General features: G+C 46.2%; 1 long non-coding RNA gene across 6 annotated transcripts in view; it reads right to left on the bottom strand.

Moving 5' to 3' along the window:
- The window catches only part of LOC309848691, a 101,273-nt gene that overhangs the window by 80,903 nt on the left and 6,228 nt on the right, over positions 1-14,142 (bottom strand). For 2 of the 6 annotated variants that reach the window (XR_014303212.1, XR_014303214.1), the window contains 3 exons: positions 9,990-10,081; positions 5,635-5,699; positions 3,705-3,912 (listed from right to left, as the gene is read on the bottom strand). This is a non-coding gene — a long non-coding RNA (uncharacterized lncRNA). Of the gene's footprint in view, positions 1-523; positions 614-3,704; positions 3,913-4,500; positions 4,596-5,589; positions 5,700-9,989; positions 10,082-14,142 lie in introns of those variants that run through there. The other 4 variants (XR_014303211.1, XR_014303210.1, XR_014303213.1 and 1 more) reach the window with 4 other exon arrangements.

Raw genomic sequence — 14,142 nt, 5'->3', positions numbered from 1 at the left:
AGGGGGAGGTTCCTAGGGAGTTTTCACAATTTATTCCCTCACCGGTTTGTCCCCTCTGTTGGCTTTCTAGTACAATGTGGAAGAATCCATCACACAGGATTGTTAAAAGTCTGCTGAGCTTAAGCTATGGAGACATGCCCACAACATACTGCTGAGAGGAAAAAACAACAACAACAGCTTACAATATAGTCTCTACTCCAATGCTTATCTTGTTATGACAAGCATGTCTATGGATATGCTTTTTACATGTGAATATCATGTTGGAAGGAAATACATACAAATCTTAAGGGGTAAAGCTTATGAGTGAACTTTTCATCACCTTTTTTAAATTTTCTAATCTTTCTACAATCAACATATATTGCTTTTATTATTTAAAAAAAAAAAGATTCATTAAAACAAAATGGCAGGTAAACCTCTGCTATGGAAACCAAAGTTTAAATGTCCCCACCTCTGTTCCTTGGCATATGCTCCTCTCTTCTAATGCATTGTGAGTTTTCACTGAGAACATGAATAGGAAAGATACCTTGTATTGTATAGCTGGAAACACAGGCTTGTCATTTCCAAAGGGGGCAGGACCTAACCTTCTGCACCCTTGTTCCCATCATGGCAGGCCCTGGAAGACAAGAGCCACAGACATAAACCACCTGAATGAAGGAGTCCCTGCCCACCTTTGCCATCTCATCTGCCACCTTCCCGACAAGGTGCTCCTGCCAGGGACCCACCCCCTCGTAGCACCCAGTGGTGATGTTGGTGACTAACAGTTGTGGAGGAAGTTAGACTGAAGGTTGCAGCTGCGACACTGAAGGAATAGATAAGACATGGAATTGTGCTGTGAGGGGGGACCATCCTGGAGCCCTGGGAAAGGAAGAGTGGCTGCGAACTTCAGACAGTCAAACTCCCCATCCCCATGGGGGGCATAGGGGTCCTGGGAGGGAGGATTAGCACAGAGGACTGTCGCTTTAGGTTTAGGAGAGCCGTTGCCAGAGGCAAGAGAATGTTCCCACTCCCCTCATGGTCTCTCCCTGCAGCCCATCCCAGGGAGGATAGAAAACCACCGCCAGTGAGTATGGGAGGAGGTGAGCAAGAAGGAGAAAGAAGGGACTGTCTCCCAGCCCTGCCCAGGCAGTCAGCCCCCACTGGAGCAGAGATAGAAAGACTGGAACATCCACCCGTATATGAGAGCACACATCGTGATTTAGATGTGAAAATGACTCCACGGCTTTCCTCAGAAACATCTGGAGATGTTTCTTCCATGTGCATGAGGCAGTGAGGGAGAAAACAAAGCTGTTTTGTGACTACACCCCCATAATGTGTGATTCGATGTATTGATATATGTTTGCTGAGCACTACTGAACACTATTGCAAGAATTCACTTTTATTAAATCATTACAGTCTTACAACAACCGTATAAGGCATAATCACCAGGCTACCAATGAGGACACTGACACAGAGTAGCTAAGTAACTTATTCAAAATCCACACAGGCTGGGTTCGAACCCTGATTCATCCTTCCAGCCTTAGCTAGAGCTCCCTCCCTGCTCCATCTTGGATCTCTTCATAATTCCACAGCCCCTCACCTCTCACACTGAATTGTGGTTGCCTATCTGGTGCTGATGTCTCCAGTCGCGATGGCCTTCTCTGGGACAAGGGCTAGATCTCTGTCATTTGTGTGGGGGAAGGACCAAGATGCAGAACATCCTGCCTCAGCTCACGCCTGTCCCATCTGAAGAAGAGCAGAGGAGAGCTCTGAAGAGAACTCTGGTTCTACACGTTCGTGCTCTGCCTTGGCCCAGACAGGAGAGCAGGGACAGGGACAAGCAGAAGCAGCCTGAAGATGAGTCCCAAGGAGGTTTCTGGGGAATTAGGAAGAAGCATGGGACAACCGTAGGGTGTGGAGGAGAGAGAGGAGAGTGTTCAGAGATAAGGACCTGAATCCCACTTACAGATGTCTGAGAATCACATATATACACGTTTGCTTGAAACTACATCCTTGGTGGCCGGAATGTGGCTTTTGCTGTGGCGATTTATTTTATATCATGTGTTTCCAACACTGCTCTGAGACTAAATTTTGTATTGGCATTCCAGTCTGAGGACTGTCTCTATTCCTGGAACCTGGTCTCTGATGTATAGTAGGTGTTTGGTCAATAATTGTTGAATTGAATGGAAAGGAAATTGCAAAGTATCCTGTAGCTCTTAGTCATCTGCCTGCTTCTGAGGGTGAACGTGTACTTGGGGAGGAGCCGGCAAAGCAGTCCCAGAAATACACACTGAAAGGCAGCCTTCGAACAATTTGACCTCAGAAAAAACCCAAATACCATTGGTGTGCGGTTCATGGATCAGGTGGGGCAGCTGACAAGAGCCTGGGCTAGTGCTCAAAGTGTCAGAGCTTGGGCAGAATGTGTGAATGTAAGGTACCCCTGACCCCCTAGGGCTCAGATGAACAGTTGTTTCTCAGGATGTGAGTCAGAGGTGAAAACTAGGGATTTGACACAGTCCTGGCCTTGTCTATCACCTCTGTTTGGTTAGAGGGCGTCCTTCCAGCCCTTTTTGATTAAACTCTATTTACCGTTTTCTACTTTTAGATGACCTTTGACAATACCCACCCTTTGAAATGGTCTTCCCAAAGGATTTCGAAAGGTCAACATCTTGTATTGGGTATTTTATGAAAGGGCCCTCCTTTTCTACATGTGCAACCCAGCTGGGTGGAAGTTTCTTCAGAACTTTCAGAGTTTCAGAACTTTTTTACAGAAGCCAGCCCTGAATTACCCATCTAACTCATAATCAATTCAAGACTGGTCCTCAGGTTTTCTCCCGCTTCCTTGGGGGATTCCTCTGACACTGTAGAGCAGAGGGGGCTGGGAGGGGAGTTGATGCCCTTTGTACAGAGAGTTTAGTTCAAAGTCTTGTCATTGCCGGCCTTGAAAGGAAGGCAGAGAGAAGGGAGTCTCTCGGTTTACAACTGGACAGTTGTGGCCTCAAGAGTACATGTGAACTTGCCACGACTCTCTAATGAGGACCAGAAGGGGCCTCCTCAGAGAGCATCAGTTCTGTGGGTCTTCAGCACAGCCTTGGTCCACAAGAAAGTTAGCAACTTCCAACTAAACTCTCCCTTGTCACCGCGCAAGTGAGCACTACCAAAAAAATGCCTTGAGGCAGAATAGCCAAGTAAGACAAATTAGAACAAAATGAGACCTCAGACTTGCCCTACCCCTTGGGGCAACAATTCCTTCTCTTCTGCAAGTTTTCAAGAATTCCAGGCCTGAGATAGGGGTGTCTGGGTGGCTTAGTCGTTAAGCCTCTGCCTCTGGCTCAGGTCATGATCCCAAGGTCCTCAGGTCAAGCCCCGCAAAGGGCTGCCTGCTCAGCAGAAGGACTGTTTCTCCCTCTCCCACTGCTTCTGCTTGTGTTCCCTCTCTTGCTCTGTCAAATAAATAAAGAAAATCTTTAAAAAATAAAAAAAGAATTCCAGGCCCATGAGCTTACTCCTTACAACTAGACTAGCCAGGGGCTCTTTGTAAACACAAACAACAGAGAAACATGTGAACAGGCACTTTGTTAACTTTCATCAGAATGGTTTCAAATGTTTGATATGGATGATAAGAAACAGGGATTTTGTTCACCAACTCATGTAATTTCAGTATGAGTTTGTTGTCTACTTTTCTTTTTTAAGATTTTATTTATTTATTTATTTATTTGACAGACAGAGATCACAAGTAGGCAGAGGGGCAGGCAGAGAGAGAGAGACGGGGAAGCAGGCTCCCTGCTGAGCAGAGAGCCCAATGTGGGGCTCATGCCCAGGACCCCAGGATCATGACCTGAGCTGAAGACAGAGGCTTTAATCCATTTAGTCACCCAGGCGCCCCTGATGTCTTCTTTCCTGCTGGATGTGGTTCTTCTTAATGCAGCATAGTTCCTGTCGAGGCAGAGATTAAATAGGTACCTGCCTCGGTATAAATTATGGCAGCCATCCCATGCCTGCGGAGAGCTCCTGGTCACCTCAAGGGGAATCATCATTCCTCCACCCTTGCCACCAACACCAAGAATCCTATCTGGGGTCTATTCTTGGTTATGTAAGTTATACACAAATTCTATAGAAACAGAAAGCATCTGCTTCCCAGAGGGAAGGGGACAATGGTACCATCTGTGGTCAGTCAGATATAGGGCTCTGAACAACAAATACCAAACGATATGACCGGCACTTCTCTAGGGACACAATGAGCCAACTTTCGGGTTTCACAACCACAGGCCAAATGGAAAATGCAAAAGCATGCTTCAAAATGGTGCTCAGTGGGAAAGCCAAGGAAGTGTGGGTGAGGATGTGGGCTCAGCCCAAGGGCAGAAAGGTGTTCAGTCAGGCTCATGGCACCCCTGGTGTCAACAGGGGTTGACAACAGCGCTAACCCTCCCAAGACCCAGCCACCCTGCCCAGTAGCCATGCCTGGGGCGTCTGGGTGAGCACAGACATGAGCATTGATGAACACAAGCAGCCCATATAGGATACCTTGGCTGAGCACAGCACCAAACGAGGAAGGGGGCTGCCATCTTTCCAGTCTCCCCTGAAGCCTGTGCAGGGTGAGGACCGGCCAGGATCCATCTCTGGGGAGAAGCAAACCATGTGAGACTCGTCTCCAACAGCGACACCACGTGGCCCCCAGTGCAACTGCGAGAAAGACTGCTTGGGGTCTCTTGGCCTAGTCTGCAGACCCAGGACTGAAGCCACCTGTCTTAGCCTGGATTTCCAAGAATGGAGAATCTGAGGCAGAGGGCTCATAATATTCAAAACGTTGTTAGGGAATATAATCCCCCAAGTACTCCAAGGAGCAGGAGTGAGGAAGAGGGAAGGGAAGCAGAGAAGGAAGGAGAACCAATCCAAGGAAGTTAATCACTGAGCTACCTTCCTCTACTAAGTACAAACACTGGTTACACAGGTGGCATTCATTCAAAATATATTTCTTTAATAGTCATTAAACCCCAGGCATTACGCATAAATCTATAGAGTTCCGTCCCTGTCCTCACCCCATGGTGGGAGTCGGGGAGGAAGTAATTAACCCACCAGCTCTTACCTCCCATTGGCAAAAGCCTCACCCCCACATGACTTCCACTGCCCCCACCCACTTCCAGCTTGCACAATGGTGGGCACCCACCGAGGTGCCCTGAGCAGGGAGATGAGAGGTGACCGGCATGCACATAGACAAGGCCCCGTTGGGCCACGGGAAGTCAGCTGGAGCCCAAGGAGCTGGGCGCTTGTCACTGGGACAAGAGACCGGCAAGGCCAAGAGAATGGGTAACACCAGCCACGGGAATAGTGTGGAGGATGGGCCGGGAGCAGGAATCTACAGCTCCACACTGGGGCATCTCCAGCTAAGTGTCTCGGCCACACCAGCCCCACGTGAAAGAGCCAGACTCTGAGAAAGATGGAAAGGACAATAAGCACATTCTAAGTCTGGGGAGTGAATGGCATTTCACAGGCGTCCAGGGCTTCTCTAAAGGTGCTATGCTCTGATTCATAGTTCATGTCCTCTACCATTTTGGGACCCAGCGAAATCACAGTTCACTCCTCCTCGGGAGGCTGTCAACAGAGAAACCTCACCAGTTTGCCCACAGCCTGTGTTCCAACCCCAGGCCTGCCACCTACTGGCTTTGTGACCTTCTACAAGCTTCTTTGACCTTCCCAAACCACCTCAGCCTCGGTTTCTGTATCTGTAGAAGGGGAAATTGAAAAAAATTAATTAATTAATTAATTAAAAGGGGAAGTCAATATATCCAGTGAGGTCACTCAGTGTAAGGGTCAGCCCATTGTCTGGTACACAATAAATGTTCCCAAAATAGTAGCTTCTGTGGTTATTAAGCCACCAAACTCTGTGCCTCCAGGAGTATCATGTTTCTCTGGAAAAATTAGGATGGTATGACACTTCAAGAGGGCTCTAAATCCTTAAATATATCAACTGCTTCTATTTTAACATCGCTGTGAGCAAATAAAAAACTTGGCAAAATCACCTGAAACAAAAATATAATCAAGTAGTAAAATTAGCACCACATGTTTCCATCTTCACTCCAGGGCCCCCAGGGCTCACCAATCCCCTCCCCACCGCCCCAGGAGTGAGTCAGTACTGGCAGAAGAGAAATGAATTCATCCTGAAAGAGAATCTCTTATTCTTTACCCCATTGATCCTTTTCTTTCAGACTCCGTGTTTCAGCCTCAAGGACGACGCTGGTGGATGATTATGTAGGCTTATGACATGGCCCGGTGTTTTATAACTTGTCATAAGCAGATGTACCTACTTCTTGACACTCCATGGTCCAACTCTGTGTTGGTCTTTGACTGCTTAAGGTTCTTCTTAAGGCTTTTTTCTTGCTTTCAGTGACAGAGGAGCGGTCTCTATTTCATCAGTGATGAGTTCATCCCTTGGTTGGCCTCCCCCCGGCCATCTGCAGAGCCCTGAATTTGTGCCAGGCCCTTGAGGATACAGAGGTGGGTCTCCAGGGAAACACATCCCTTACCAAGCCCAAGCACCATGGTAAGAGCTGCAGCCTCCATGCGTGCCCTCAGCAAGCTTGTAAACTACAGGGAGAAACTGACGAACGACAGAGGACTGCAATGCATGGAGACGGGCAGTGCGTGTGGTGGAATGTGCCCAGTGCCTTTCTAGAAATCTACTCCAGGAGCCCACCCTGGACTGCCCTACAGCTAAGACACTCAACACCCAATTCCTCAGCACATCTCAACCTTTCAGGCTCTGGGTATCCGTTCAGAGCATTCTTCTCTCTTGGATGACATTTCTATGTTTATCAAATAAGGCAAAGACTATTTTTTAAGGGGTTGATAAACATTCTTCTACAAGAGGCTTTCCTATCTAGCTAAAAGCCACCAGCCTGGATTACCAAAATGTCTCAGAGCTCAGGGCCTAAGAGAGGGAGAAGGTTCCTCTCACTACATAAAAGGCCCACCTAGCAAATTCCCATTTCCAGACTGCTTCTTCCCAGGTGGTGGCAGTGGAAAAGTCCACTCCCTTCAGTGGAGACCCCTCCTCCCTATCAGGCCTTTCTCAGACTAATTAATACCCATGCAGTGGCTAAGATGAGGGATATATGTCTACCTCCCTAAATTACCATGAATTAGGGTGCCTGGGTGGCTGTCGTTAAGCATCTGCCTTCGGTTCAGGTCATGATTCCAGGATCCTGAGATCGACTCCCTCGTTGGGCTCCCTGCTCCGTATAAAGACTGCTTCTCCCTCACTCACTTGCCCTGCTTGTGTTCCCTCTCTCTGTGTGTCTCTCTCTGTCAAATAGAAAAATAAAATCTTTCTAAAAATAAATAAATTACCAAAAATTACCCCAAAATAGTCAGCTCCTTTTCTAATATTAGAAAGTCTTTACTGGGGACGCCTGGGTGGCTCAGTTGGTTAAGCAGCTGCCTTCAGCTCAGGTCATGATCCCAGCATCCTGGGATCGAGTCCCACATCGGGCTCCTTGCTCCGCAGGGAGTCTACTTCTCCCTCTGACTCTGCCTTCCACTCTGTCTGCCTGTGCTCGCTCTCTCTCTGACAAATAAATAAATAAAATCTTTAAAAAAAAAAAAAAAAGAAAGTCTTTATTGCTACATATAGAAAATTGCATATCTCTGAGGAACACCTCCCTCCCATGACAATGACCTAGGTCAACAGCTATGTGTTTGGTTTTGATATGTCTTAAAGTCTAGAATGTTCCGAGACCTCAAGCTGAGATTCACCAAACCCAGTCCACGTCTTTGCTGTGGCCTCTTCTCTAGCAGGGAGCCGAAGGACTGCCAGCGTTCTGTTTCCCTGTCGTGCCCTGTGAGCATCAGAGCCAAACCCAACGGTCCCCAGAATAACAGTCTGCGGGCACTGCGCAGTCCAGATCCACCGCAGAACAGAAGTCATTTCCCAAAGGCAACATCGGCAGCAGAAAGACATCTCTGCCTGCCTCCTGGACAGCCTTTGGACCATTACACAGAGCAGCCATCACTTGCTCCAGCTGTAGCTTCTCAATGTAAGAGCTGGTTCAGCTGGGCTTCCCTAAAAGACAATAGTTTCTATCAAAACTGTAGTCAAGACCCTACCTTTTGCATGACTGAAAACTATTGAGAGTGCAGAAATGACCTTTTCCCTACCTAGGACCCCTCCCAAAAGGGTTTCAAAGAATGATCATTAAACTGCACTTTCCCCCAGAGGGCTCTGAGAGAAGGAGGCTTCTTCCCAGCACAGGGCCAAGGATAGGAAGCTTCGTGATCAGCCCAAATCCCACCTTGCCTAGCTTCTCGTGCCCGCTCCAAGGGCCACATTTGCTATTTGTAGTCTACTTTTTCATATGCCATAGCATCCCACTTGCCCTGGCACCCGATGGCCATCTGAGGCTTAGACAAAATAATTGACCCCACAGACATTCCTAAACATCAACTTTGGTGTCAGACACCAGGTTAGAAGATAAGAATACAAAAGTCAATATGTCCAGGATAGCTAGCTGACCGCCAGATTTTGTGTGTCCCCCGCCCCCCAGCCCCTTCCTAAAGTTGTCACAGAGAACTGGCTTCCCAACCAGGAACAATGTCTCCCAGTGTCCCCTGTTTTTACACAGGACTCAACAACGGAAAGTGAGCAGAAGTAATGCATGTTATTTCTGAGCCACAACGCTAAGAAGTATGGTTCCTCACCCTCTCTTCCCTTATCCACTGGCTGCATACAGGATTCCCAAGACTTAAGCCATGGGAGATCCACAGAAAGGAAGGAGTCAGAGTCCCTGCATTGCCACACAGCGGGAAGCCCCCATCAACCAGGAGTATCTATTATGTGATTGTGAGAGATGAATTTCTGCCGTGTGAAGCCACTGAAAGAGTGACATTACTCTCTTACAGTGAACAATATATAGGCTCTATCCCCAAGAAGCTAATATACCAGAATGTTTGGACTGGCATTTTAGAAATCTCTTTCCAGCAACAGGAGGTAGAAGAGACCGAAGTGAGATCAATTTAGAAAGAAATCTTGTATATAATTTTATACCTATTTTTAAATGCATGATAATATATTTTTATAATTACAATGTATATGTATCAGCTATTATTTTCATTTTTACAGGCCCAGCATTTCCCCCTTCTTCTTACAACACCACCCTAATTTTCCTCGATCCCTGTAGTTTAAGTAAGAACTGAGTCACCGCTGTCCTAAATGTTGGTTTGGACAATCAGAGCCAACCAGTGCTGTACTGAGACTCTTTCTCAAAGAGCAAGAAAAAGGCATTCTCTTTTTCTGTTGGGTTCCTGACAGGGTAAACAGGGACTAGGGCTCAAGACAGACATCTTGCCTCTATCAGAAGAGAAATTGCTCAGTGGAATGGTTGAGGAAGAAAGAGTTAAGTCTGTGATCCATTTCTCTCCCAGTGACTAAGGGGACCCTTAGGGAAGAAAAGAACTGGTCTCTCTGTAAATGTGATAACATTTAACAACATTTCAGGAAGGAAAGACCTTATCTGTGGAAGTGTCTTAGCAGGAAGTCCCTGGTTTGGCTTGCTTGTGGTAAGCGATTCTAGAATCTATGGATATCTGAGGCATGACTCCTTGGAAAAGGTCATCTAAGCTCAGTAAGGCTCTTGTTGTAAAATGAAGTATTCATAACAGGAACGCTCCCTGCTGTGTAAGATGAGTATAAATATTACTTATAGACATTTTGTTAAAAGCGTGTCATAAGCAGGAAGAAAGAAACCTGGGAGCCACATGGGATGCTTTTCTGTGTATTTATTTATCTATTACTGTGCAACAAATTCCCTCAAAATGTAGTGGTTTAAAACATCATCTTATTATCTCTGATGGTCTCTGTGGGCCAGGAAGTTGGGCAGGCAGAAAAAGGGTCAACATGTCTCTGCTCCATAATGTTTTACGGGATGCAGGGTGTGCAGTACCGCTGGGAGGACTCAAAGACTGGAGGGGACTTTAGTAGCTGGTGCTGGAATCACCTGGATTCTCGTTCACTCACTTACCTGAAGATCTGTGCTGCCTGGGGAGTCAGCCATCACCGAGGTGGGTTTCCCCTCCATAGCTTACTGGGTTTCTTCCTGGCTTGATGGCTGGGCTCCAAAAAGAACAGATAGAAGCCTTATCACCTGTTATGACCTAAACTCAAAAGTCATATAGCATGGAGCACCTGGGTGGCTCAGTCCGTTAAGCATCTGCCTTTGGGTCGGGTCATGATCCCAGAGTCCTAGGATCGAGCCCTGCTCAGGGCGGAGCCTGTTTCTCCCTCTGCCTCTGTGCCTCCCCCAACCTTGTGTGCTCACCCTCTCTCTCTGTCTCTCTAGCATGTGCTCTCTCTCACTCAAATAAATAAGTAAAATCTGTTAAAAAAAAAAAAAGTCATATAGCATCACTTAGCATTCACAAACATTCACAAACCTATGCAGATACAGTAAGAGGGAATTTAGACTCCACCTTTTAAAGGGGAAAAGTGACAAAGTCATATCACAAGAGCAGCGTGTAAAATAGGTGGTCTTCTTGAAAAAATGCAATCTGCTTATGCTGTTTGATTATATTTTTTTTAAGTCACTAGTAAAGATAACTGATCAAGGTAAGATCTCTGATTTGAAATCAGAGCCAACAGGTAAGGATCCAGAGAGAGCCATGATGACTGTGACTGTGTCTGTGCTCTCTATTTGGCCACATTTGAAGGCGAAATCATCCTTGTGCTGTCTAACTGCACGAGCCAAAAGTGTCCTCCTTTTTTATTTAAGCTGGTTTGAGTTTTCTTTCACTTGGAATCAAAAGATTTCAAAATAACATAGTGTGTATATATTATTTACCACTTTGTTCGGTGGTATTTTAGGCTCCTTATAAAAAGACACCCGTACTATGCAGCAAGATAAAAACGGTTTTTTAAAAACTGAGGAAATGAAGCCCAAGAGAAAACAACAATAACAAAAAATGTTGAGTTAAAATAAGGATGAGGCTGGAACTCCAATTCAGGCTGGAATATCGTGAACACTTAAGAGAAGGAGAAGAGAGCAGCTCAGAAATTGTGGAAATAATCCAGGTGAGGTGAAGGGATACGAGCAGATGGATCCATTCGGGTTTGTTGACTGACTGAATGTGAAGACTAAAGGAAAGAGTAGGGCACAGTAGAAGTCTGAGAAAGTTCTTGTGTTTCTGGCTTAGGTGATTGGGGCAGACAGAGTAGGACTCACCAAGATAGGGCTATCCCAATGGAAAAATGAGTTTGGGGAAGGATTACTTGGAGGTAAGCCATTCTTTCTGGACACTTTGAGTATAAGATATCATAAGCATGCAAAATGGGGTTGCAAATGGGCAGTTGGTTTTCTAGGACAACAAATGGGGAAGAACTCTGAACTAGAGATACAGATTTAGTTAACTATACCTTTTTTTTTTTTTAAGATTTATAATGAGCAAGGCACTGTGCAAATTACTGGAAATAACTATGGAGAAGCATAATAGGCCAGATTTGTGTCCTCATGGAGCTGACATTTCCAGCAAGCATGGGGCTGACGTCCCAGCATGCGTCAGCAGCAGGTATGTGATGGCTGAGGTCAGTAGTCACCAGGGGGATCACTGTCTGGGGCAAGGTAAGGAAAAGGTCGCACAGAGGAGACTGAGGAAGACGACTTGGGAAGTGGAAGCCAAACCAGAAGGGATGGTCTAGATGCCACCTAGGAGAGAGGACGTGCACTGTGTACAAAAGGACTTAGTAAAGCCCAGTGTAAATATGTTTTATTATTTACCACTTTTGGCTCTCCTCTCTCTCTCTAACTTTTCTATGATCCTCATTCAGGTACTTGCCTTACCGAAGTTTCTTGAGAGCAGGGACGCTCTTCACCGTGGTAGCCCTGAGGGGCCAGGCTAGCGTCCTGCATTAAACTCGGTCAGTGCTTTGGGAAGGATCATGTCTACTAATTATCACGAGTGTGTGAGTGTGTGTGTGCTTCCATGCACGTGCACACACATGTGGCCGCTCCTGGTCTCCCTAACCCAGGCCTGTCACTGGAGGACAGAGGCTGGACAGGGCCTTGGGTCCTTGGTCATCAGATCTCCGTTCAGTCTCTCCCACGATCAGTCATTCTATCAATACACGTTGAATGGAATTTTCTCCCCTGCTCTAGCAGCTAAGAATTCATGTCTGATCTCTGAGCATACATGTACTGCCTGTAGGGAAACAATTTGTTTTCTTCCCTCCAATCCCTGTTGTTCCTTTGCACAATGTGTTCTCACAGGGCTGTTTTTATTCCAGTGTTGGAATAAAGGTTTCCAAGGTTAGTAAGCAGGGCACTTAGCCTCAAACAAACCAGGTCTGCTGGGATCTGAAAAGGCAGCCCAAGCAACACAGAATTTAGGACCAGGGGAATCTAAGAGATCATCTAGCAATGGTGTGAGTCTAGTCCCGCCCCTCTCTTGCCAGCAGCAGAATGAATACAGAGAGAATTTCCAAAACTTGTCCAAGGACACAGCTAATTAATGGCAGAGCTGGGATTAGACCCAAGTTCCTAGACTCCCACGTCTTTGATCCTTACACTATCAGCAAGGTTTTCTCTTAGACTGAGTTTTACCCATAAACCTAGAGGACTTTGCCCTAAGCTATCCTCCCTATCACATAGGATTTGAACAGGGCTGCAGAGGGACAGCTGGTAGCCTGTTTTGGGGTGAACCCAAACAGAAGCACACGTGAAGACATCATAGCACTGCAAGGCATCCCACCTCGTACTTCTGTAACATACATACTAGTGTTTCTAAGCAACAGTCACTACGGCATAACATTTGTGAAGCCCAGAGATCGGAAGTTTCTCCAGACTCTTTTTGCAAGACCTTCAGACTGCCATCTCTCTTTAACTGGCTGTCACTAGAACGGCAGGGCAAGGGGAAATATCAGTAACAAATCCAAAAACCCAAACCTCTTGAAAATGGTCACCCGCTCCCATTTACATTCTGCTTGACGCCCTAATCTTCTCTCTGTGACATCAGAATCCTCTCCAGTGACAGCTAATTGTGGTGTCACAAAGGATTATAAGTATTTGAGGAATATGCAGCGGAGAGGAAAGATCCTATTTCCATGTCAGTGTTTCTGGCAGTTCGTTCTTCAAGATACAAAAGATGGCATTCACTCGATCCTCACACTGAAGCAAAACAATAATGCCTAATATCTCTTGAGTCTCTTGGGGAATGCTTTTTCCCATATGTGACCCCCAATTAATGTTTGTAACAATCTTTCAAAACAGAAATGATTCATAATTCCCCACAATGGAAAAGCTGAGTTAGAAAGGTTAAATAAATTGCCCAGTGTTGTTACAGACGGTGCACGGCAAGGTCCACACTTCCTACAAGACAGCGGGAGGATTGAATGCAAATATTCAAAATATGAAATACTACATGGACAAATTCCATAGCCTTATGGGTTCTTAAAGAAACCACAGATGTCCAATAGAAACATATCATCCCTTGGGGCGCCTGGGTGGCACAGTGGGCTAAGCATCTGATGTTTGGTTTCAGCTCAGGTCATGGTCTCAGGGTCCTGAGATGCAGCCCCGGGTTGGACTTTACATTCTGTGCTCAGGATAGAGACTGTTTGAGATTTTCTCTCCCTCTCCCTGCCCTTTCTGCCCTTCCTGCTGTGCTTTCTCTCTCTCTCTCTCAGCCCTTTTACAGACAAAGCTCACAAGATCTGGAGAAGTTAAGGGACTCTTTCCCAAATTCCCAGAGCCAGCAAGTAGCAGAAGAATTAACTCCTCGTCTCTTACCCATGCTCTCACACACTGATCCGTGGGAACCTCAATTATTACCAAGCATCCAATAGGTGCCAAGGACAGTTCTGGGCATATGATTTATCTCATTGAATCCTCGCAGTAATCTTAGAGGACAACTATTACAATCCCCATCTTACAAAAAGAAACTCAGGCCAAGAGAAATGGAAAGTTAGAACATACCAGAGCCTGAATGTGAAGTCAAGTCACTGCTGGCTTGTTTCCTTTGTCTAAATCAAATTATGTACCAAAAAAAAAATTTTGAAAGACTCTGAATCACCTCTATGATCCAAAAAAAAGCGCGGGGGTGGGGAGGATTGTGCCTGGGTAGCTCAGTCAGTTAAGCATCTATCTGGCTTCAGCTCAGGTCATGATCCCAAGGTCGTGGAACCCA

The sequence above is a fragment of the Mustela nivalis genome (assembly GCF_964662115.1).
Source record: "Mustela nivalis genome assembly, chromosome: 15".
NCBI classification, from domain to species: Eukaryota; Metazoa; Chordata; class Mammalia; order Carnivora; family Mustelidae; genus Mustela; species Mustela nivalis.
The sequence above is the reverse complement of the archived record's forward strand: the minus strand, read 5'-3'. Positions and strand labels throughout refer to the sequence as shown.